This window comes from Podarcis vaucheri (assembly GCF_965113315.1).
Source record: "Podarcis vaucheri genome assembly, chromosome: 5".
Lineage (NCBI taxonomy): Eukaryota > Metazoa > Chordata > Lepidosauria > Squamata > Lacertidae > Podarcis > Podarcis vaucheri.
The window spans coordinates 86,924,456-86,945,857 of record NC_138763.1 but is presented as its reverse complement, the minus strand read 5'-3'; the positions used below and the strand labels follow the sequence as shown (position 1 = coordinate 86,945,857).

The 21,402-nt window shown below is 40.7% G+C and overlaps 1 protein-coding gene and 1 long non-coding RNA gene across 2 annotated transcripts in view; one reads left to right on the top strand and one right to left on the bottom strand.

Moving 5' to 3' along the window:
• LOC309533643 overlaps nt 1-13,829 on the bottom strand; it is a 16,883-nt gene extending 3,054 nt beyond the window's left edge. Inside the window, exons 1-3 of the long non-coding RNA XR_014220373.1 lie at nt 13,570-13,829; nt 13,091-13,154; nt 10,360-10,483 (exon numbers count right to left, since the gene is read on the bottom strand). This is a non-coding gene — a long non-coding RNA (uncharacterized lncRNA). The remainder of the gene's footprint in view (nt 1-10,359; nt 10,484-13,090; nt 13,155-13,569) is intronic.
• LRMDA (leucine rich melanocyte differentiation associated) overlaps nt 1-21,402 on the top strand; it is a 753,700-nt gene that overhangs the window by 347,607 nt on the left and 384,691 nt on the right.

The following is a 21,402-nucleotide window of genomic DNA, read 5'->3' as shown; positions in this document are numbered from 1 at the left end:
TGTGCTATTTATTTAGGTGTGCCATAACTAACCTTGGCCTTTCTCTTGTGCAAATTAACATTGGTGATTAGTTTTTGTTAAAATTTTAATGTTTCCCCACAGGTCTAATATTAGAGTAATTAAGTGGTAAGTGAAAGAAGGAAGCTCGAATGGCAAGGAATGCAAAACAATAAAGCTTATATTAGTTACATTTTTAAAATAATCATTAAGAAATGAAAAAAAAACTTAATTCTTAATTCCTTCTACCAAAGACTCATAACTGTATTTTAAATACCTGAATTTTTATAATTGTATTTTAAATACCTGAATTTTAACAACTGAGTTTATTCCCAATAGTTGTATGGGTTTAGTTGTTCATTTTAATCTATATTGGGCTGTTACTTTGCTTTTTGAGCTACTGATTACTACAAGCATAGGCAAACTTGGCCCTCCAGATGTTTTGGGACTACAACTCCCATCATCCCTAGCTAACGGGACCAGTGGTCAGGGATGATGGAAGTTGTAGTCCCAAAACATCTGGAGGGCTGAGTTTGCCTATGCCTGGATTGCTATGATACTAACTTGTCATTCAGCTAGAAATTTGACTGAACTAGCCTATCATTTGCAGAAATTGTGCTACTCAATTGATTGGTCTTGTAATTATAACTTTATGTCATCAGCATATATAGCAAATTTAACATCTTCAATTACAGTTTGAATCCCTGTTGTAGGTATTTTTTCTAACTGCCGTGCCCTAATGGCATGGTGTCCAAATCATGAATAGTTTGGCATGATATAAAAAATGAGCAATAGTTGAAATAAAGTGTTCCTGTGCCTTGTACACCTTGTAGGTCTATATCATTCTATATGGGGGAAATTAGTTGCTAGACTGGCTTTTGTGTTAGCAAAAATCAGGTTAGTCCAATTTTAAAAGCCCATTACTAAAGAACTGTTTATCATTTAAATAACTATAGCCATCCTACACAATCAAAGGCCTTAGCAACATTTAAAATGAAGCAAAAGCAGAGTTTGATTTGAGTTTTCATGAGTGTACATGTTTGGCGCATAAAAGAGTTTTGAGGAGCCTGAAATATAATTATTGTTGCTGATGTTTTTATTTATTTATTTATTTATTCATTCATTCATTCATTCATTCATTCATACATACATACACACATTTTTCTTGATGAGACTCAAGGCAGCTTACAGATAAAAATAAGAATAATTAAAAACATAGAAAATAATAATTAAAAACAATTAAATATTGATAGCATTAAAGCTATCATATCATATCATATACATACCAATAATTACAATAAAAACAGTATAACACCAGCCCTTTCATTAAAAGTGGTTAGTGCCAAAAGCTTGTTGGAACAAGAAAGTCTTCACCTGCCAGTGAAAGGACAAGAAGGAAGGATCCAGTCTAGCTTCTCTAGGAGGAAGTGCCAAAGTCTGGGAACAGCCACTGAGAGGAACTCCAAAAACAGAAAAAGCAGGAAGGCACCAATTGCAGGGGAAAGGAAGCTACTGAATGCACTAGAGAAAATATTCCTTTGAAAGAAAAAGGAAGGAAACTTCTAAGCACACAAAAGAAAACATTTTCTCTTCTGAGCATAGAAGTTTTCTTCCAAAAGAGTTCCAAACAGACATTTTTGCAACACTTCATTCCGTCTCCTGGTATCAGCTTTGGTGCCATTTATTTTAAAAGAAGGTTCCTCTTGCTGACCACACAATCCTGCCAGGAATCATATAGCTACCATTATATCATATCACCAAATAGAACCAAATAATTAATCGGATTTGGCTATGTGATAATGTAACCAAATCAAATTGAAGAGAATGCTTCCTGCCTATATTCTAAGTGGGTAAACATTGTCACTTCGTTTCACAAGGAGTCACAAATTAATTGCCAGAGTGAGGATAATTTTTTCAGGGAGCAATGCACTTTCACCTCAATCGTTCTATTTAGTCTTTATGAATTGGCTTTGGAAGATTTTTTCCTTTATTGCATATTGCCATTTTCTTGGCCTCTTCCCATGACTGAGGAAATACTTTTTAGCATAGATTCTGCTGAACTATTTTAGCTATCATGGAACTAAAATATAAAGATTTATTATTAGTATTATTATACTTCACTATGGAGCCATCTTGGCAAAAATGTATGTGTTGGTTTGTGTTGAAGATTTGTGTTAGGTCCAGTGCTTTCTGAACATTAATGAGCATGTGATGTAGCTTTAACCTGCTGAGCCACTCTTAAAGAAGAAGAAAATGTGATATTCAGATTCTTTGTCTGATACAATTCATTATATACTTCTAGAAGGCAACTTCTGTGACTCCTGGTGTCTTGGCTACCCCTCTACACCTCCATTGTTTATCTCTCTTATAAATATAATCTTCTTTTGTCACTTAACTAGTTGTGCTCACATTTTTTGTTATGTTTTTTCACCTTCCTCAAAATATTTTTGTTTCAAAGTGGTCAGAGATTTTCCTGCTTATAGGAATCTTTCAGCTTCATTTTCTTTCTTGCTGTTAGTAATACCTATTTATTCTCATCTATCCTTTTTACGTCAGGCTTCTAAGTTTCACTTGTGGTTGCTTTTCTATTAATTTAATAACTCTTTTGAAACCCAAATGGCTTTTGGGCCTTCCATATGAAAATATAAAGGTAAAGGTAAAGGTACCCCTGCCCGAACGGGCCAGTCTTGACAGACTGTGGGGTTTGTGCGCCCATCTCACATTTATTGGCCGGGGGCCAGCGCTGTCCGGGGACACTTCCGGGTCACGTGGCCAGCGTGACATCGCTGCTCTGGCGAGCCAGAGCCGCACACGGAACGCCGTTTACCTTCCCGCTGGTAAGCGGTACCTATTTATCTACTTGCACCCGGGGGTGCTTTCGAACTGCTAGGTGGGCAGGCGCTGGGACCGAACAGCGGGAGCGCACCCCGCCGCGGGGATTCGAACTGCCGACCTTTCGATCGGCAAGCCCTAGGCGTTGAGGCTTTAGCCCACAGCGCCACCCGCGTCCCTATATGAAAATATAGCCTCCCATATTAAAACTAAATTACAAGTGTATAAATAAGAGTGAAATATTCCTGACATTAATGGCTTCCACCATAAATATGTTGCGAAGGAGTATATTATTCAATTCCCAATGCTTAGTTGTTCCACTGTTACCTCTTCTAAACCACTCCATATTAATTCGTGATAAGTACTTTTTCTTGGTCTAATTCTGGATTATTGAACAAATGCCCAAACTCATGGGAAGGTAACGAGTAGTTTTTTTTTACAAGATTAAAAATTGTGGCAGTTGGAATAAAATATAAAGCTATTGTCACCAAATTCTAAGTTTCAGTGGCACTTAATACCTACATAATCCCATAGTTTGTAAACCTATCTGCAAGATTTGTGCTTTACATTTTTAGGTGTACACTTTCATATTGTGCACTTAATAAAATAATATTTGGAACTGGAGCACAAGGGTAAAAGGGGTGGAAGCCCCATTGTGCCAGCAGGAGTCATTGTGCTGCTTTCTTTTAGTGCACTGGGTTGGTTGAATGCAGCCCTCTGTTTGGATGTAACAGTAAACCACAGTATAGTGCTACGAGTGTGAGACTGGGAAATCCTCAGGCATGCCCACACACTCTTCCTATGGCACAGCTACAAGAGAGGGGTTTAAAGCTTTCCCTTATGTTTTCAACTAACCATGGTTATTTGTTTTATCCAAACCAAGAACTGTGGTTAATGTTAACATTCTGTTATGGTTTAGGGATACGAGCCAGTATTGTAAATCACAGGATGAAGTAGTTTCCCTTATCATAGTTAACACTATCCACAGTTTGTCTCAATTTGGATATAACAACTTCAGTTAACTGAAAATGGAAACAAAAACTCTGGGTTGGTGGGTGTGTCCGTGTCCATGTTGGAGGAAGAAAGCGAAAGGGGTATGCACAAACCACAAGGCTTGTGCACATAACGTTAGCCATAGTTTAGCATTACAGCTGTACCTCGGGTTACATATGCTTCAGGTTACAGATGCTTCAGGTTACAGACTCCGCTAACCCAGAAATAGTACCTCGGGTTAAGAACTTTGCTTCAGGATCAGAACAGAAATCACGTGACGGCAGCAGCAGCAGGAGGCCCCATTAGCTAAAGTGGTGCTTCAGGTTAAGAACAGTTTAAGGTTAAGAACGGACCTCCGGAAGAAATTATGTACGTAACCAGAGGTACCACTGTACATTCATCAGGCCACTTTGTAGACAAGCTTTACGTTTAAAAACAAATTCCAGTTTTCAAGTCAAAGTTGTACTAGGGCCTATCCGGTTGAATATCAGGTTGATAATCTTGTGAAATGACAGACACCCCACCCCCCGAAACAATCCTCTCTCTCTTTATTGTCTTGTTTGTTTGAAGTGACGGTATCTTTGTTTTGTGCCTACTAAACTGGCTGTTGAAGAAATAAAATTGCATGGTTTTATTGTGGGCAGTTGTATTGGGAGGAAAATTCCCCCCTCCCCATAAACTTTCTCCAATCTTCAACAGCTCTTTTTGTCAGTAACTCCAGCAGGATGGCAGGATGATTATGTTGCAGTTTCTAAGAAGAGGTGTTAAGGGTTTATTTAGTGCCTGCAGATTGATGGCTAATGGACTCCATTGGGCTGTTTAAATGAAAGTTTCCCACAATCTGATACTAAAGTGGAGTCCTTGAGTGAAGCTTTTATCGTTCTTTCAACAGTCTCATCAAGGAGTTCCTTTTTTCCACTCTGGGAACTTTATTTCATGTTGTGTATTTCTAATCCAAGGGTTACATCAATCAGCAATCCTGTAGAAATTTGTGGGTTGTAACAAAAAAGGAGAATTTTTGCATGCTGTGATGGGGTTTCCTGGTCTGGCAAACGCATCTATCATAGGTTTCTATGGAAAATACTTGAGCTGGGACTTAAACTGCAATTTGTTATGCTTAACATTCCCATTTGATTTCTATGACTGGGTTTCAGTTGCTTTATTTTTACTAACAGGGTTCCACTGGGGGAGATGCTTTGCCCTATGGGCGAAGCCAAAAGACTGCTTCTTTTATGCTGTCTTGGGAAATGAAAGAAAATTCATCCCTAACAGAGAACATCTGCATGTTTTTTTTTTAAGAAGGAGAAATTATTAAACCAATATTGACAATTCTGGTTTGTTTTGTTGCTTCTTACAATGTCGAGGGAGAGACCTACGCTATGGAAAGTGGCAGAGGGCTTACCATCACTTCCAGCTGGATGGAAACACATATTTTAAAGCTGGAATCACAGGGGCATTATGGCCTGGGGCCTGTGCACACATTTTCTACGTCCCACCGTTGTTGGTCAAATGCATTTTGCAGAGTTTTGAAGCAATAAAAACAGAAGCTAGGAATAGGCAGTAGAATATAAAGTACCAGCAATCTCTGTGTAGTTTCTAGCCAAGCTTTGCAGATGCTATCCTATGTACTCCATTGTGACCAGAAACAGAGTGGCCCACTCATTCTATTTTGCACTTCAGCATCCTTACTACAGAGGGCAATAGGGTCATATTACAGCCCCCAGCTCAGCAGAGGCCAAGTGACTGAACAACTGGCCATTAATTTCCCATCTGGTTATGTAAAGCTGCTGGCTCTGTCCAGGATCCCCAGCCTTTCTTCCTGACTCACTCCATGTTGCCAGTCCCCAAATCCACCTACTTGTACTTATATAGCCCTACAATAGTAGTTATACCTCGAGTTGAAGTAGCTTCAGGTTAAGCATTTTCGGGTTGCGCTCCGTGGCGACCAAGAAGTAATGGAGCGTGTTTCTTCCGGGTTTCACTGCTCACGCATGCGCAGACACTCAAAATGATGTCATGCGCATGCACGGAAGCAGCGAAACACGACCCACAGACGCGTAGTCGCGTGTTATGTTCTACTCAGGATGCGAATGGGGCTCTGGAACGGATCCCGTTCGCATCCAGAGGTACCACTGTAAAACTGTAGTAGTAGTAGTAAAGACAATAGTAAAAACAACCTTAATAATCTGTGAGTCGTAAGTCACAAAATCTCATATTTAGAAGAGTTCAAAAGGACTTTTTGACTTGCATTGTTTATTCATGTATTTCAGGTTTTAAAAACTGGTTTCCTTTAACCATGTCAGCCAGATAGGCCAAACCACTCAGAATAGGGCAGATGGTACTTTGAACACTTCTGCTAACAGGACTTCAGTGCTGTCTGTCTTTGACTTCCCGCTCCCGCCCTTCTCAAGTGTTATCTATTCTTTCTCATTTTTGAGGCAGCCATGACAGCTCTGTCATTTCACTAACGCCTCAAAATTTTTCTTTCTGTTGTCAGTCAGCACACATCAGTCACAGAACTCCGATGGTTGTGATTGATGGCAAAAAAAGAGAAATAGGAAAAGGGTGCTGAACGTTGTGTCTAAAATAATAATTTTCTATTTTTACTATTACGTGCAAACTTTTGTTGGAAAATGGCTTGGGTTGCATCTCAGACATGTTATGTGCAGAACTATATTGATTAAAGAAAAACAGTGCTACAGATAAGAGGCCTCTTATGTGCTTATTGACACGCGACATTTGAAAAACATGGCACAATCCCATTACAGAAGCACTTTTAAGACCCATTGAGTGGGGAAATTTTTAAGCATACACCTGTTGGCTATAACACAGATGATGGCAGCAGACTAATGCTTGCCACTGAGTGTGAATTCAACAAGGAGCTATAGATGCTTCTGTCTCTCTGAGTAGATCTCAAAGAGCTTTTTGCATTATATAGTTATATGTACACTTAAAAATGTGATGTGTGCAGCAGCGCTTAGGCTCCCATTGAAATAACTGATAAATATCAAGACTTACCTTTGACTGAATCATGTTCTGCCTTACTTGTATATGTAGGATTCAGTGAATCAGAATTTAGAGATTATAAGTTGCTACTAAGGAAGTCAAAATGTTTTATGGGTTATAGACATCCTACCTCTTCCTTTGCAACTGGGCGATAACCTCTCTCCCTCTCCTCCAGTAGATTTTAAGTAACAGAAGGAGATAAAAGACAATTTTAATGGAGAAATTTGAGTCAAAGTTTTCTTGAAGCAAGTTTTTAAATATTCCTTTAAATATCTACCTGTTACAGATATCTAAACTGAGCAAGTGGAGCTGGCAACAAAATGTTGTAAAGTACTCCTATTCAGGTTTCCAAACCCCCCCCCCCATTTCACTTCCACTATGATCTGCTCCAACAACATTCAGCATTCTGTACACACCAAGCATGAAACTATAATAAATACTGGTACTTATATCTGGCTTCCAGAAATTTCCATATTGGCAACAATAGCCGTGTCTGACCAAAAAAACCAAACCAAACCAAAAATCCATTTTTCATAGATATAATTTGCTTTTTTTAAGTTAAATTCCTATTAAAAAATAATACAATCCCCACAAACTTGTGTTTGGGCTACTATTTTCTATTTCTCACTATGGCCTAAGCAAAAACAAAACAAAACAAAACCCACCCAGTTTCTACCCAAGCCTGGCCCTCTTCTTATGTGCCCATTGGTTTTCCCTTTATCCAGCTCTGGAGACTAGGCGGATGTGGCTGGCACCCACCATTTTAATTTCTTCACAGTGTCTCGGGTCTTTAATGTATTGCACCTCAAGAACAACATTATGTTACAGCTTAGAATCATAGAATCATAGAATCATAGAGTTGGAAGAGACCACAAGGGCCATCGAGTCCAACCCCCTGCCAAGCAGGAAACACCATCAGAGCACTCCTGACATATGGTTGTCAAGCCTCTGCTTAAAGACCTCCAAAGTAGGAGACTCCACCACACTCCTTGGCAGCAAATTCCACTGTCGAACAGCTCTTACTGTCAGGAAGTTCTTCCTAATGTTCAGGTGGAATCTTCTTTCTTGTAGTTTGGATCCATTGCTCCGTGTCCGCTTCTCTGGAGCAGCAGAAAACAACCTTTCTCCCTCCTCTATGTGACATCCTTTTATATATTTGAACATGGCTATCATATCACCCCTTAACCTCCTCTTCTCCAGGCTAAACATGCCCAGCTCCCTTAGCCGTTCCTCATAAGGCATCGTTTCCAGGCCTTTGACCATTTTGGTTGCCCTCCTCTGGACACGTTCCAGTTTGTCATGGTGCTTCACAGGCACCATGAGGGAATTAAAATGACAGGTGTCACACACCGTATTTGCCGACTCTATCAGCTTTTTTCTAAGTGCAGCACCTACTTGCTGCTTTCACTATAACAGCCCTCTCTGTCCTTGCCACTACCACAGTAAGAAGGCCCATCAACTTAAGGTAGGGTGTCCCACCTGAGTGGAGAATTGAAGGCCTACCAAACTCGGTGGTGGCCAGGAAACCAGCCATGTTTCGCTGCCTTAAATCTGGCTACAAACTCAGATGTAACTGTGAAGCCATGGTTTAGTTTACTGAGATAAACCCTGGCCTCAAAAGTTGTGTTTGAGCTGCACCACCTTGTCACATAGCAAGAAGAGAGATTGGAGAGGCATATGAAATACGGTTTGGTAACCTTGGGTTTGTTCATGACTCTGAGCATAGTTAATTAAAATTATGCTAGGTTCACATCCTAGTTTATAGCCAATCCTGAATCATGCTTTAAGCTTTAAGGTATAACATTTGACCATGGTTTAAAAAAAAGGGGGGGGGAAAGATCACAGATACGCATTAAGTCTGCCCAGGGCCACATAAGAATTATTCTAACATATCTTACTTTACACACACACACACACACACACACACACACACACGTACATTAAATCTAGTTCAAGTATATATTCTGTAATAATATGCAATTGCAGGAACAATTCCTTTCAATGAAACTAGTTTAATAATAAATTCAGTACTGTAGCAGTCTGGCTGCAGGATTTTTTTTTTTCCAGTGGTGGGGAGAAAAGAGAATCATGGGAAATATTTTGTTCTCCCTGGGAGCCAAGGCAATGTATTTACTTCAGGTTTTATTAAATGAGTTATAAATTTTCCCAGCAATTTACTCATAGCTCAAGAGGTTTAATTTGCATGTGTTGCCTTTTACAATATGCTTTTGGTAATGTTGCAGATGCTTCTTCCTTAGCTTCAGTAAACAACAGGCAGTTGGCCAGGTTTTGACTGAACATTTGCCAACTCATGGAAAATTAGTTAACTCTTTGGTGCCCAGAGTTTGACACTTTACTTGCATCATCCAAAATAAGAGGAAGAATGAACAGGAAACACGAGGCCCAAAAGAGCACAATAGAAAAACTTTTCTGATGAAATTTTTTTCCCACACCACTTCATTTTATATTTAATTGAAACCAAACATTAAAATGTAATGCTCCGTCTATGCAGCTTGTCATTCCTTGCAAGCACAAGATTTGGTACTGGGAATAGAATTATAGTTACAAAATATGTAGGAAATGCCTGGCGGAATCACACAAGCCATGGTCAAGAGCAACTGAATAAAATTTTCTGTGGACAGGGGCAGGATGGCTTTTTGCTCTTCCCCTAGAATAGCAGTTGCGTGCCCAGATGCTGTGAGACCACCGCCCCGCAGGGCACCGCCGTCCAAAAGACCACTCATGCAGTGGCGTAGCGTGGGGGGTGCAGGGGGGCCGGCCGCACCAGGCGCAACATCTGGGGGTTAGGGTTAGGGGCGCAAATCCACGGGTTAGGGGGCGCAAATTACTTGCCTTGCCCCGGGTGCTGACAACCCACGCTACGCCACTGCACTCATGACAACATTATATGGTTTGAATTAGGCCACAGCTTTATTGATTGCAGATGTAAGGGGCTTGGCATAGGCATTGGGTCAACCAATATCAACCAACCCATTTGCTGGATGATCAACCAAGGGGTTGAACCAGTGTCAAGGAGGCCCTGTGATATACATCAAATAGGAGCCACCTCTCGAGGAGTGCGGAGGAGCGCTATGGCTCTAGCTCCACATGCGCGTCCAGAGAGAAACACCTCTTCCTGGATCCCTTTAACAGGATATACAAATCCCTGGAGCAGGCAGAGGCTTTCAACCTACGCTCTGAACATGACTAGGTTTTACCCAATGCCTTCTTCAACAAAGTTGTGGCGATTGCTACAAGGTAGGTGAAATCCCCCAGGTCTGCCTATAGACCTGCCAGGAAACTTCCTCCATGGCACCGAATACGGCAACTGACTTTGTCCATAGCAAGGTCAGATCCAACCTACCTACTGAAGTGGGTGATAAAAAACCAGCAATAGGGTGGGGTGGGGGAATCCAAAATAGATCTGTGGTTACCTGTCCAGAGGACACCCACTTTTATCCCTGGGGAGCAGACCTGAATGAAGTCCTCCTGGGGACCCTGTCAGGTTCGTCCCCCCAGAGTGAGACCTACCTTTGGTCAATCTGGCAGGCAGGGTCATTCTGAATCTTTCCAGCTGGAGGGAGAGGTATGTTACGTGAAGACCCAGCCCAGGGACTGCTTTGGTGGTGGGCCAGCCCTGTTCCACAATGCCGCACTATTGTGTGTGTAGGTGGAAGAAGCAGAGTATATTATCATGCAAAAGGAGTAAGCTATATGCAAAATTGCTTAATATTCATGAATCATACAAATCACAGAACTCAACTGCTATGGCACAGAGTATACATAGGCTTAATGGTGGATATTTATTTATTTGACATTTTTAGCCTGCTTTCACCTGATGATTTTTTGTGAGAAGGATTATTTTGTATTAAATTAAGAACCTAGCTTTCACTTAGGTAAAACCACCTCCAACTGATACTGTTCTCTTACACAACATTGCTATTTGCTGATTTTTTAATTTCTTAACTGTACACATTCATATCCCTCCCTTCTTCAAAGGAGAGTTGGTTTCAAGCTGGCTAGTTTCAAAGAAACCATAATGGTCGATAGCCACAGTTTGTTGGCATCATAGGATAGGGGAGTTGGAATTAAGATCAAGACTCGCCTAGTCTTGATCATGTCATATTAAATATTTCTTTACAATGCTTTTAAAAATCGACATACTAAAACTATGGTTTAGATTGATGTCAAAACACAGTGAGAAAGCTCAAAATTATTAGTAGTAGAAAGCTTTAAGTAAAAACTAAACACTGATGCTAAAAACGAAGCTCAGGTTTGAGTTTGCCCCACACATCAGAAGGCATCATCGTTGAAACAAGTGGACTTGTGTGCCTGAGTGTGACAAAAGCAGGCAGAAAGGATGGGTGTGAGCCTGCCAAAGTGTGTACTTGTGTGTTTAGTCTGGCCTATTAACCAGTTTAAACTAGGCAGTGTGCCCACAAAGCAAGGAGTGTTACTTGTTCCTGCCTCGTTCAATACATTATCCAGTCCTAGGCATGCACCTCCCCTTCTGCAGTGTGCGGTTGTGTTTTCCTTTTGTATTTGGTTACTGCTTCCCCTAATGTTTTAAAATGTGCACTAGCCCAGCACTGAAATTAAATAAAATGAAGATGGTAGGCCAGCCAGTGATTTTTCATAACCAGTCTTGCTCTCAGTTTCCGTCTGTTCATTTCATCATACTGTCACTTCCACAAGGCCCTACATTTGTGAGAATGCTCTGTGTTGCATACCTTGAAGGTCTAAGTAAGAAATATAGGAGGCTGTGTGTAAGGGAAACGTTTCAGCATAATTTTTAATTTTTTTGCCCAGGCAGAAATTGATGTGCTACTCCAAAAGAGTTAGCTCACCCTTCCATTTGAGAGGTTTGCCTTCTATGTGGAGGAAGGACGTGGATGTGCATAGGGGGGAGATGAGGAGCTCTGACTAACTAGAGTAGGTACTATTTTATCCCTTTGTGGTGTTTACTGTTTGTCCTAATTCAATGATAATTTGCCATAGATGAATTGCTAATGTGTGTACACTGTTGGCCACAGGCTGCCACTTGGCATTCATCCCACCCAGAAGGCCAGCTAGCGATCGAATTGTGAAGACATGCAGCAGTGCCCACTGTCAAAGTAGGTCTCCTTAGGGGAACAGCTGTTGCATTTTTATGGTGAGCATTGCTTGTTACAGAGAGGTAGAGTTGGCACAAATCTTGTACGTGTCCTAGGGACCTAAAAGACAAGGGTGCTGCTTACATGAGCCTTCAGCCTAATGCTGGTAGGTTTTTGTAGACAAACAGTATATTGCTAAGCTATAGGAATGTACAGTCTGCCATGGTTTATTTTAAGATTCCCCCCCTCCCCGAATACTACACAAGCAGCCAACAGACTGCCCCTTCTCTGAACTTTTTTGTAACTGAATGAGAACAGGAGAAAGGGAAGGGGAAACGAGAATTGAAAGAGTCAGGCAGGCAGGACAGGAAGGAAGAGGGGAAGGGGAAATAACAGAGAAAGAAGGTAGAGACAAGAAAAGTTGAGGAAAAGATATAGAGGGAACAAGAAAACGTCAGGTGCCTTGAAATGAGTGAAGTGAGAAGATGCAGCTGGTCCTCAAATAATTTGGGTAACATATTCTCTCCCTTCCCTATAGTTGGGTGCTATAGTGACTCCCTCCTTCCCAAAAAGCTTAATTGAGGGACTATGCTCCCATTCCCGGCCAAAACACTGGTGACTAGGTTATCAAAAAACCCCAAGAAGAGCTTGCTGGATCAGGCCGATGAATCCTGGAATCTGTCATTTGTTAAAAGTGTTGAGAATGGTTTGGAAACTCCCTATTCCCTTCACAGCTACAATTCCCAGAGTTCCCTGAGAGAATAGATTGATTGTTGAAACCATTCTATTGTAGCATTCTAGTGTGACATTCCTCATTTAGACTATAAGAAAAACAACAACACATGCATAGAGACAAATGCCACAAAAGTTACTCTCTGTCCTATCCTGTCTCCCCTTCTTCGTGTTTTTGAAGGATAAGCTCCTCCCCTCCCGCATTTTTGACTGTACAGGGCAAGAAGGCAGTAGCTCGGCCCTTCACTGGCATATACCATCTAAATATGAAGGTAGTATATAGACATCTTGACTAGTCAGTGGGGTAGTCAGGCTTCCATGTCTCCATAGGTCCTACTCACAGGTGAACAGTCGCAGAGACTCAAACATAGACAATAATACTAGGAAAGCACAGCTATCTAGAAGCCAAGCAAAAAAGAACAATCCAGAGCCCTCACCTTGTGATACTAAACCATACCAGACAAGTTACAGAGGGGAACATTAACTGTTCCATTACTGGTCCTGAAATGATACGAAGGCGTTAGTAGGCTTTTCCTCCATAAGTTTGTCTAATCCATTTTTAGAGCCATCTAAGCTAGTGGCCTTCACCACATCTTGTGGCAATGAATTCCATAGCATATGCTGTACAAACAAGCGTTTCCCCAAAATGTTCTGCTTCTTTCTCCTCCCACAGATACCAAGGAAGAAAACAGAGAACTCTTTCTTGGCAACTGAGTCCTATAGTTCTAAATATTAAGCTTTCACTATAATTAAGAATGCAAAATGGAAACGTTTTGTTTTGAAATGTTTGGGGAAGCTGCTATTTATGAAGTGATTTGCAGATTACCAGTACGTTCAGTCTAGAGGCAAAACGAACAATCCCAAGAGCTTAAAAGACATAACAGTATATTTAGTTTACAACAAAACCCAAACACACCTGCTTATGTATGAGGTTGGAGTTTCAGACGAGTGTTGAGCTGACAACTCGTTTTTGACATAGCTGAATAGAAAAAGTTGCAGGGAATTGAGATGCATTTTTGAGATGAACCATTTTGGAAAGTTTAGTGCCTCTGACTTAATGAGGCATGGACTGAGGAGGGTGTGTGATGTGAGGAGAGACCCAGGGGCCAGACAGGAGAGACCTGGAAGGCTGTATATGATCTCTGGATCTGAGGTTCCCCACCATTGGTATAGACTCTTGGGCATCCTTGGTTAGTAGATGCGGAATCCAGAATTCTGAGTGACACAAATTCCATTCAGCTGTTGCCTAACAAAGGAGCTTCAGGGCTGCACCTTTAGCCTTACCTCCTTGCTAAACACTCATCCTACAGCCCTTTTGTACTCACATTGCCTCTTCGTGCAAGCAAACAGCTACAGTGCCACTCAGTGTTTGCACGTTAACAACAGTGAAACACGGAATGTAATACGGAGCATCCTCTTGGGTAGGCGGTCTTGTTCCATTTCTAAAGGCAAGCTTTTGAATCTTGTAGCAATACTTGGCGCAAAAGAGTTAGCGCACAGGCAAAGGGTCGTGCTAGGTTTTGACAGTGTAAGCTCAATCACTGGGTTAGAGAAATAGTGAGAAGAAGATGCTATCAAGATGATGAGCACAAGGGTCTCTCTGACTTGGAGGAATGGGCAGAATAGGATGACCCTGCTGTTAGACCACGTACTGCTATTTGTCACTGCCCTGACTGACAGGCTTCTGCAAAAGAGAACATAGAAAGGCCATTTGTGTCTTGGAGTGTTGTTTATTTTCTAAGTTATTTTGGGATTTTGTGCAGTCTAGTCTCAGAGCCTTCTCTAGAAATGGAAGATACATAACATCCGCTCAGGTGTAATATCTGCCCCTGTGACTAGCAATATGAAATTGTCCAGGGGTCATGAATGATGGGCACTCTGACCTTGCATGTTCAACAGAGCAGTATCATCAACCTACTGCGCTTCCTAGCTACAGAAAAAAACAGACTGCAAGGATCCTGTCTTGAAAATAGCCAACCTACTCAGGATTAACCAGGCAGATTAACCAGTTCCCCTTCCACCTCTGTAAAGGTCATTATTGTCCTCATTTTATAGAGAGGAAACTGAACCTGAGTGTTGGCTTCTTGGGTAATATCATTCCAGGTGTCCCTATCACTTCAGATCCAAGGTACTGCTAGTGGACCTGATGATGCCACATGGTTAATGGTTTTTGGAAGACTTGGAGCCTGGAGCAAACAAGCATCTTCTCTCAGCTTACAGTGAGAATTGCTATAGCTCTCTCAGCAGCTGGGACAATATGAGTCCCTACCACTGAGCCACAAAGGCATTCTTGGACTTCTGGTTAACAACAGCAGGTGAAGAAGAAAAGTTGTAACTGCATAGACACCAAATGTTCGAAAGATTTAAAATTCGGGGTATATTTTTAATGCAGGAGATAAATGAAGATATAATTTAGCTGGCCACCCTGATGGATCAAAATGCCAGAACTCCCCTTTCTCTCCATTTAAGTATTACAGAGTAATAAGAATTGTAAATTTGGAACTCTGGCTAGAGAAGACATTTCAACTGTAATATAGCGTCAGGTTGATAATTCCTACTAGAGTAACTTTTAAAAGGACAAAAAAGTTATGTGAAATTGTGTACAATTTTTAATGTATTTGGAAAATTTGAGCGGCAAGGCATCATTAAAAGTGATAAATGGGGGAAAGAATAAGCAAATGGGGTTGTGTGATATATGACTGAGTATGTACAAAAGGTGAGAAGAGGAACTTAGGATCTAAAATTCAATGCCAAACAGACATCAAAGGGAGAAAAGAAAATGGAGGTGAAGGGTAAACTAGAGAATATATGTTTAGTAGAAGTGACAAAAAGAAAAAGAAAAAAGGAGCTACTTGGTTTCTAGCGAAAGTGTTCTTTCTAATTTACTTTTGCAATTTTTTTTAAAAAAATTGAATTTAACTTTGAAACAAATCCACAAAATTGGGGTACCAAAGGAACTGAAAGCAGCTTAAAAATGCTAAGCACATTTTCCCTTTCACCTCCCCATCCCTTCTGCCTTGCTTCTAATGTTATTGTGCTCCTCTCATTTTGACTTATAATGCATGCTCTGGTGAATGACCAAGGTTTAAGCATTCATTCAAGATTAGCATGTATAAGAAATGTAGGATACTTTCATTAATTGGATTAGGGTTATATGTGTTTCATTTAAAAGCTGCCATGATCACTAATGGAATGACCTTGAAGTCATTATCTGTTAAGGAGCCCGAGACAAGATTGTTCTTCATGTTCCAGTTGTATTTGTCATTACTTGAAAGTGTAGCGTTCATATAAAATATTGCTCGCACGCTATAAATGCATTTATTGAGATTTTTAACCCGCTACACAGCAAGAGTCTTTCTTAGGGAGCAATATTAAACCTGCAGAATACAATTTCTTTTTCTCTTGTCCACTTAAACACACACACACACACACACACACAGAGAGAGAGAGAGAGAGAGAGAGAGAGAGATCTAGCCCAAACATGAGCATTTTAAAGTTCCATTTATATAATGAAAATGTTAAGTATGTGCTGAAATCTATTTCATTGAAACCAATGGGATGTTAAATTTTTACCTTGACTGGATTGTGTCCAGTGTATAGAATAGCTGTGTACTTAAAAAAGGGTTCCAATAACAGTTTTTAAATTCTTAATATTAACTTTTCCCCTTCTCACTGATACTCAAATGGTGCAAGTACCTTTTTTGCATACACATTTGAGCAGACACAAAGGATGTAAAATGCTAAATTTGGCCAGCTGATAACTAACACAACAACTTCAAATTCATGAAATGAAACCTTATGATGTATGCATTTGAAAGGATCTTCAAATTCAAGTTTTGTGAGTAATCTTACAATGTTTCTCATACACACACACACACATTTAAATGTTGAGTTTTTAATTCATGTGATTTTTGGTTTAAGCTCTTGCTCATACTTTGGGATGGCCAAGTGCACTGATAAACACCACAAAGTTTTCACCATTAGGGAAATGTGCTGTGCACAAAAACCAACTACCCCTCTCATGATCCAGACTCTGGCTAAGAAGTGAATTCAGTTTAAACACAAGAACATAAGAATAGCTGGCTGGATTAGGCCAATAGGCATCTAGTGAAGCATCCTCTTCCTACAGTGGCCAACCAGGTGTCTACTGGAAACCAGCAAGCAGAATATGAGCACAAGAGCAGACTCCCTTCCCATGGCTTCCAGCAACTGGTACTTGGAAACACGGCTGCCTCCGACTGTGGAGGTAGAGCATAATCATCATGGCTCGTATCCATTGATAGCCCTCTCCTCCAGAAATTTGTCTCATCCTCTTTTAAAGCCACCCAACTTGGTGGCCATCACTGCCTCCTGGATGAGCTTTCTTGGATGTGGCTCAGGAAACAGGCAACTGTTCAGTAAGCTGCTGTCCATCCATTGCACTGAATTCTTGGTCATCTTGCTCTTGTTCTGAGATTGACTCTAAAGAACTCTGAGTAGGATAGTGAGAATGATAAGAGTATAGTATAAATAATTGTGGAAGAGTTACAGATGGGTAGCCGTGTTGGTCTGCCATAGTCAAAATAAAAAAATTCCTTCCTGTAGCACCTTAAAGACCAACTAAGTTAGTTCTTGGTATAAGCTTTCGTGTGCATGCACACTTCTTCAGATACAATGGAAGAGTTCATGCAATGTTGGAATAGGAAGGATTCATAGTTCTAGTGCTCCTACCAGACCAAACAGTTGCACAAGCTCTTATGCAGGCAAAAGAGCATATTTGACTTTTCTTTCCCTAGGGAAAAGCTCTAATACAGGTTCTAAAATGCCCCCTCTTCACTTAACCTGCTCTCCCAACCCACATGGACCTCAATACTCAATGTCACAACCATGCAGACACAACTTGAATGGGTGGCTTTGTTGTACATCCAGAGTAAAGAACGGATGGAGGTGGCCCATCATGTTCTATTGCTGACCATGGATGTAGAGGTGACCCTGCCAACAGCAAGTCTTATTCAGTTGCTCTTGACCATGGCTTCTGCCTCCATTGTTAGAGGCAGTATTCTTCTGAATACCAGTTGCTGGGAACTGCAGGAGGAGAGACTTGTCTTGTGCTTGGGTCTTCCTGCTTTATGGTTTCCTACAGGCATCAGGCTGGCCAATGTGAAAACAGGCTAATTGAGTGGATGGCCCATTGGCTTGATACAGCAGGCTGTTCTTATGCCCTTATATATGTTTTGATTATGTATTTTGTCTTTTTATGCTGTTAACTGCACTGAGATCTTTAGATGAAGGGTGGTATACAAATTAATTAATTAAATGTATGTATGTATGAATGAATGAATGAATGAATGTTGTTATGCCTTATCTCACTGTGTTCCAACTAAGCACTTGTTTTGCTGTGCCTGGCATCAGTGCTGGAAGTGAGCCAAGCTGGGGAAAAAGTGACAGAGGGCATGGAGGTATGGTTGGAGAGCCAACACAGCACCCGGCACTTTCCTGCTTGTGCACAATTTTCAAGTTAAAATAAGACTCTTCACCCTGTTTAACAGAATGGGGCAGGCTGATGAACAAACGTTTGTGGCTGCCCTGTGATGGTATGTATGACCTCAGGGGTTTACTCCAGAAATTGTCCATACTTTTGGTGAGACCTGACCTCCTCATGCAGGTAATGGAGATAAGAATGAGTGCACCACTTCAGACCACAGGTAGGAGGCTCCAGTTTTGAACATTCTTCCATATAAAAAGCTCCCCACAAACAGAACGTGAGCACATCAAGGAGAAAGATTCTGTCCCAGCCCATTGTCAGCTCTTCTTCGTTTTCTGTTTTCAGGGAGCATTTTAAAATACAGAAGCTTTCAAAACTGATTGCCACCTGCAGTCTGAAATGAGAGAGTCAGCACTTGGCCACCTCATACTGGAGTAGCCTAGGCAAAAAACCCTGTGTTTTTTTAAATTAAAAAAAAATCAGTATTCTGTCCCCTTAGATTGAAGCTTCTTATATGACAGCTATGCCAGATACTGTCATCTCCTTTGGAATATTTTGTAAAATATTTTCCCCCTATTGGAATTAATTGTGAACATTCATTAAGGCGTGGAGACAGATGAAATATTTCAGGTGAATCATCAGGTCTAATATGAAAAAAGGGCTTCTGTGGCGATGGATTAGGCTCTTGATTTACAGGGAGAGTTGTCTGTTATGAAGATATACACGCTGGGATTTATTATCAAGAATCTGTTTTTAATTTTGGAGATTGTTTACCCTTAACTACTGCATGTCAGAACTCGGGGACAAATTTCTGCTTAGCATTTAATTTCAGATACTTGCCACAGTGGGCAGTAAAAAATGGGCCCCTGGAATTTGTGGCATCATTATGAATCTCTCATTCTGGCAGGCCCTGGAAGTAGTTTGTCTTTGAAATCTCCTTGGTACTTGTTAACCCTGCTCTGACATGTAAGAGCTATCGTTTATTTATTGGACTTTGCCCATTTATGAAAAAAAGTACAAGAATTATTAATGGTTTAGTATCTATTAATGCATTACTTGGGTGGAATTCAAACTCCAGTATTTATGGTAAACCCCTTTTATAATAAAGCATGCATAGAAATAGAGGAATGCTGATTCGTAATGTTGGAAAGGGTCTGGTGCCGTTGGAACAACTGTCGGTAAAATATGATCTTACCAGCTTTTTTATTTATAGCTATAAATAAGAAATAAGCAGTCTGGGTATGAGGGGAAATGATTAAGAATATTTGTGTAGATAATAAAGACTAAATAACCTGATGCAATGAACCGTGTGTTCAGTATATTGTTGTTGAGAAACTGGTGTTCTCTGGGAAGGCAGGGAGAGTCTACATTTTCTGTGTTGAAATAGCCAAGGGTCCTTGGATCACAGAAGTGATTGTCCACATAAGAGACAATCCACAATGTATATTATTGGTAGCAAAGTTTGGGTGGTGGTGGTAGGAAAGATGTGAAAAAAGAGGAATGTATAGGTTGGTTAAAATGGGGCAAAATACTGGAGAAGGGAGAAGGATGGGATTAGGCCAAATGGGATGTCCCAGGGTTTCCTTTTTTTCTTTTTTCTTTTTTAGCTCTCTTGGCTATCTTTGACTTAGAAAGCAGCATTGTACTTATTGGAACAAAAAAAGCATTTATTAAGTCAAATATTAATCTTTAGAATATTCATCACCTGGGTTCAATATGAACAATGGTAATCAAATTGTATGGCTTCTTGTGCAAAGGTAGAGCCCATCCATCACAAAGCTTGGCCTATAGCTGTATATCAATTTTCAGCATTAAAGTTACACAGTATTATCTTAGCATTAGGTTAACTGTCAAATAAAAATAAAAATTAATAAGCTGGAAAAAGGAAAAGACAAGGCATCCCTCATTTAAACCCCTTAACCAGAGCCAACCATAATTGAAATGTCTTTTTCTGAAATGTTAGCTTTAATTCAACTGAGGTTCACACCTCAACATATTTTTATGATTGTTAAATACTTCTGGAGGTGCAGAAATCATCAGGTTTTAATGTTCACATGTTATTAATTCTGTCTTTGCCCGATTGTTGCATTGTAGTGTAACTTGAGGATGAAATGGACTCCAGGAAACCAGTTTGACCTTGAAACTTGTTTTTCAAAATGGAGATAATGGAGCAATTCAGAGGTTTACTCTGGACTTTGTGCTTGCAGTCATCCTTTGTAGGTTTGTGTAAAACTGTAGAACTGCCAAAAAACGGGCAGGGGGGGACCTGCCCTAGGAAGGCTTACAAAGATTATGAATGCAATTTTCAGAATCCTGAACATGGTGGCTCCAAGTGTGGGGTTTTGTTGGGGGGGGGTATACATAGTCAGAACTTCCTGAATCAGAAATTTCAAAAAGCTTTCTGTGCCACCCACGATGGACCTATTGGGATGTGCTGATTCAAAATTGTCTTGTGGTTGCTGAGTGCGGGTTGAGAGGCTTGCCAAATAGCATCATGTATGACAGGGATAGCCAACACAGTTCTTGCCAGATGTTACTGGACCACCCCTTCCATCATCCCTGACCACTGGCCAAGCTAGCTGGGGCTGATGAGATATATAGTCTGGAATATAGTCAGGGATAATCACAGAGATGACCAACTCATGCTTTCACACACATACACAAACACACAATCTTTATTTTATTTTTTAAGGTGATCATAGGTGAATCAGGTACCCATGAATTCAGTACTCAAAATGGATTGCCTGTATCAAAAATGAAATTAACCTTTTGGTGGAAGCAATTCACATCCTTCTTAATAAGGATGTCAGACATGGTTGTCAAGTAAGTGGGGCAGAAAGGGCACATGTATTAATGTTTTGGATACTGATTTCCCTGGGAAATGTGAACTTCCCTATTAGATACAGCTCACACCAAACCATACAGGTGGCACCATGTGCTCACTGGAAATACGCATAGGATGCTTTTGGTACCAGTGAGAAATTCCCCTCCAAGCAAATACCAGCTTTGGAAGAAGAATTCTCCAGTATGTAAACCTCTCAACTGAATGATCATCGATGAGGCATTGTGGTTAAAATGTCTGACTAGGACCTGGGACACTAAGTTCAGATCTCCATGCAACCATGAAGCACACTGTGTGACCTTGGGGTAGTCAATGCCTCTCACCTGGACTAACTCACAGGGTTGTTGTGGCAATTCAGTGAGGGGCAGGAGAACCAGGTATGCCATCATTAGCTCCAAGAAGGAGGAGGAGGAGGAGGAGGAGGAGGAGGAGGGATGTAAACG